The 5,076-nt window shown below is 35.8% G+C and overlaps 1 non-coding gene across 1 annotated transcript; it reads left to right on the top strand.

The window, feature by feature from the left end:
- The first annotated feature begins 1,790 nt into the window (after nucleotides 1-1,790).
- Nucleotides 1,791-1,862, top strand: TRNAG-UCC (transfer RNA glycine (anticodon UCC)). Its single transcript has one exon. It is a non-coding gene; the product is annotated as a tRNA-Gly (tRNA).
- Nucleotides 1,863-5,076: the final 3,214 nt, after the last annotated feature.

Raw genomic sequence — 5,076 nt, 5'->3', positions numbered from 1 at the left:
TATTAAGCGTCAAGTAATCCCCGAGACTCGAAAACATTAATGACCGTGAACAGGTAGAAACGGAAATATATTTTAGACGGCAAATTTGTGTTTATCTTGATCTTAAAATATTTCTTTAATCTTAAAACCTTGCATGACTCTAAGATATTTCTTCTTAAAATGTATCCTTGGTATCAATTTACTAAGGAATCATAAAAAGTCATTGAAATATATGCAAAAATCTGTGTCTTCTAATAAGCTCATACTAAGAATGTTTCTTCCGCTTATTGAAATAGTAATGATTGTCAATTGAGACGGTTTGTAATTTTCTATTTGTCATTATATTTGTTTTTTTTCCTATTAAAACAAACTACCGGATTTACCCAAAACGATATGACCACTGAAGCGTCATATTTCATTTTCTACAATATTTAACAAAAACCGTGACAGTTAATATATCGTCGGTTTACGCTGGTATCACCATTTTTGCCTCAGGAGAATTGGACCCTGGCGCGATTCTCTGCCATATTATGTTCTTTACGAGGAACGTTTTATTTATTTATTCATATTATTTCATCTTGTTATTTTACATTGGTTAAATGCATCGTATAAAACATATTTACAAAAAATGTATTCATGAATTTTGAGAAGTGGTTATGAGAAACGGTTTGTCATACCTCGACGAAAAATATGCATTTAGGTCATGCAAACAAATCTTGATTAAAAGAGATTTTGACCTAGATGTAAACATATTATATGAGTTGCTTATCTTTTATGCCTCCAGTTAAATGATTTATGATTTACGATTTATGCACAAACAGGTTTGCAGGTAAGATTTCAATGTTTATAAACATCATTCATCATTTCGGAATTTTGGCCATATATCTAATTACTCTTTCTTACCTAATGAATACCCTAAAAAATAATTCCGAAGCACACTCGAGATGGTATCAATTACCAAATTGGCTGTTTTTAAAACTACTTCATCTGCAAACTTCCCTAGGCTTATCACGACACTTGGAATTCTGGAAAATCTTCTGAATAAATAATACGGCATAACGAGCTCTGCTATGTTTTTAGTTTATATGAATTGTCCTTAAGGTACGATTAACGTCTTTCTCTAACCTATATTGATGACTTCATCATCCATCAATACATCAAATTAAAAATATAGATTACTCTTGCTTCTTGAATCTTGGACGCTAACAAAATGTTGATGTTTGGTATAAAAGTTGGATGGTGTTTTCATAATTACGATGGGGGAAATCTCCATCCAAATCATTACAGCATTTTTTTAAAGAAGAAAGAGCTCGAGTGCAATTAAAGAAAAGAAAATTTGGAAGAAAATACGGATTGTAAAAATATATTTTTTCTTTTTCTTTCATTTTCCCTGGGCGATTGCATAAAAAGTCTATCAAATATTTTGTGAAATGGCTTTGAGTTTAAATGGTTTGTTTATGCACTTGTAGTTACTTTAAAGAACTGTTTATAGTCCAAACCATATAAAACTGTCAACCCTAAAGTGAATATGGCGCCGTGAAGGGAGTGCGTGATAACATTCACGCAGTGCGTGGAACCCCGTGCATTAGAAATGTGAGCAGTGAACATTTGAATTCATTCGTCACTCATTCATTCGGAAGAGCACTCCCTTTTGGCGACGGAGCCTCAATGACCCGAGCACCCTCTCTTGAAAAGTTACGATTTTCTGAAATTGGAAAATAATCGCGATTTTTCTCCTCACTGAACAGGAATATACGCACTACTAGTGGGAAACATGAAACTCTAATGTAATTTGTTACTTGGTCACCACGGCGTCGGTGGTGTAATGGTCAGCATAGTTGCCTTCCAAGCAGTTGATCCGGGTTCGATTCCCGGCCGACGCACTTTTTTGCAACATTGGGCTTCTATTGGAGTTTTTAGATTGACTATTTGAAAACATTTTTCTTTTGACCGTAAAGGGTTTCCCAGAACGTTCTATAAGGAAGGTGAAAAAATTAAACTGGACGTGGTGATTAATCCCTCGTCAGTGATCAAGTGACCAAGTGTGGTATTTCTTGAGTCACAGAAAAGCACCTATCAATATTCAGAAATTCGGTTTACTCAAATTAAAGAGCGTAAAAAATTTACATAGATATTTCTTGCATTCATATAAAAGCAACAGAGGTCAAATAAGCCAATGCAAATGACAACTGATGTTAGTTGACCTAACTTACTACACATGTAGGCAAAGTCAGTAATGTACTACTGATGTGCGTAATGTCAGTATAGCTAATGTCAAAAGGCCTAAATGTCAATTACTTCAAGTAATTAGTGACTTTAAATTAAATTATGAAGAGTCAGTTCAAAACTTCTTTCGAGATAAGGAAATAGGAACTTCATGATGAGGGAAACCGATTGGATGTAGCAATTTGTTTTGTACAAATTTTCTTAAGCTCCATATGCCGACCAAAATAAAATAGCTTTATTGAAAAAACCCCAGCTCCAGTCATAACATTCGAAAATATAGTCTGGCGCCCATCCTGGAATGAACATACAAGTATTTATTGCGTAAACCGAGGTGCAAAAGTTTAATAAGTAATAATTTTTAAATTTATATTTGAAAATCACTACGAGAGAGTCGTTATTCAAACACGCCCTCGTGTTTATTTGAAATTTCATATTTTATGGACATTGCTGCCATCCAAGCAACTGGAAGCAATCATAATAAAAAACGAAAAAAAGTTTTCCTGATGGAAATACAGCACTAATTCCACAAATAAAATAAATAAACTGAATTTTTGAGAGATCAGTTATCTATCAGTTTAATATCCCATCCCCGAATCATTTTAATATGATGAATTAGATGATTCATTTACAAAATGTGTATTGAACCCTGTATACAAGAGTTCAAAAATTAAATTAACCTTTTCCTTGCACTTTGAACCTTTTGTGAATATTAATACATTCTTATATTCTTCTTGAATAATGATCTGGGGCGGGAAACAAATAGAGCGAAAGAGCGAGATGGAACTCTCCTTTTTAGAGTATGGGAAATTCACCGTGGATTGATGAAATCGATGCGCTTGATACAAATGTATGAAGCGCATCGATTGTTAGTAAGTAAGGATAGACTGTTAGGAGGTAAGCAGTGATGACAAGCAAAAAGATTATTCAGGAAAATTATCGGTGGAGTAAAAGAAAATTGAAGAGAGATGGAAGGAATATATAGAAGAACGTTATGTTATGAACTTAGACCAACAAAGTTAGACATAGAAAAGGAAAAAGGCGTAGAGGAAGATAGCTTAGGTCCGGGCATACTCGACGATGAGATGGAAGGGGTATTCAGAGAGAATAAATCACATAATGCCGGTGGGTGGATAACAATCCTGTGGAACTATCAAAATGTTTAGGAAAATGTGGGAAGAAGAGGCTATATGGGCTGATCCGTAGTATTTATGAGGAAGGAATCTGGCCGGAAGACTTCATGAGATCAGTTTTAGTTCCTATTCCGAAAAAGGCAAAGGCTACATCATGTGAGGACTATAGGACAATTAGTTTGATATCCCACGCAGCTAAAGTTTTTCTCAGTACCATAAATAAAAGGATAGAGATTAGGGCAAATGATTACTTAGGGGATGATCAGTTTGGGTTTAGGAAGGGAAGAGGAACGCGTGATGCCATTGCAGTAATGAGATTATTAATCGAGAGGAATGTAGAACACAACCGAGAGGTATTTGCCTGTTTCGTAGATTTCGAAAAAGCGTTTGATAGAGTGAATTGGGAAAAACTAATGAGTATATTGCAGAAAATAGGAATAGATTGGAGGGAAAGGAGGCTAATCCGCAAACTGTGCTTTATAATCGGTTATGGATATGTGGAGGAAACTGTTGTTTTAGAACTAGAGATAGAAATGATTTTCGGTGGGAAATGTATTAAATTAGGTTTTCTCATGATCAACCTTTAGTTTATCAGTCAGCCAAGGGTTTGCAATATATAGGCAATGGGTCATTATCATTTATTGGTCGTTCAATCCTAAGATTGGTTGACTGCAGCCCTCCACATCCTATCCTATATGATTCCAATTGGCTTACTTCCTGGTATTTTTTGCAATGTACTTTCTTCTTTATTGGTCTCATGCATTTATCACTTGGCCTTCCTCTTGGGAGTTTTCTCTCTATTTTTCCTTCTATTATATTCTTCACGAAACCATTGTGCCTCAGGGTGCGGCCAATCCATCTGGTTCTTCTTTCCTCTATGGTAGTCCATAAGGTCCGTTATTCGTCTGTTCTTCAGTGTACTTCTTCATTTCTTATTTCTTCAAGTGCGCTAGTAATGGGATTTGAATAAATGCCAGCGAGATGAAAGTAATGCGGTTCTATAGGAAGAGAAACTCTGAATAACTATTAAAATAAGAGTTTATAAATTATAGTATGTGTAACAGTTCATCTATCTCGGAAGAGGTCTGGACCAAAACGATCAAAGTAAAAAGAGATACGACGAAGAATTACGTTGCCACATGTGAGGGCTACAGAATAATTAGTGTGATTTAGACACAAAATTAAAGAAGTCATCAACAAAGGATAGAGGAGTGGGCAAATGTTTGTTAGGGTTATAATCAGTTTCAATTGAGGAAGGCGAAGGGCATGCGTGATGCCATAGCAGTATTTACGAGACTAATAGACAGGAATATAGCACACAATCAGTATGTAGTTCTTTTTTTTCGGTTTGGAAGAGGCGTTCAATAGGGGGAATAGGAAAAGGACAAAGGGGAAGTTAAGAAGAACGAAAACAGGGAAGCTATTGGGGGGGTGGGGGTGGGAATTAGTATGAAATGAATGATCGCATCAAACCAATCTTAGGAATGGAATGCTGATGATGTTGACAAGAAATTATGGTGTGTGTTGGACGTAATTTATTGCAGTTACATATTCGCCCCTGCTTCTACATCTAGCGGAGCTAATTACCTCAATGGATGGATGAGACAGCGCACGTCGCCTTAATTAGGTGATGGACTCCACACAAATCGGCTTTCCCAGAAAGCAATTGCTTCCTCGAAAAAAATCGCCCCTCTCTCAAGATATGATGCAGACAGCATAGACTATAACAATAATTCGTGCA

This window comes from Hetaerina americana, unplaced genomic scaffold (assembly GCF_022747635.1).
Source record: "Hetaerina americana unplaced genomic scaffold, ioHetAmer1.1.p SCAF_7, whole genome shotgun sequence".
In the NCBI taxonomy this organism is placed as follows: Eukaryota; Metazoa; Arthropoda; class Insecta; order Odonata; family Calopterygidae; genus Hetaerina; species Hetaerina americana.
The sequence above is the reverse complement of the archived record's forward strand: the minus strand, read 5'-3'. Positions and strand labels throughout refer to the sequence as shown.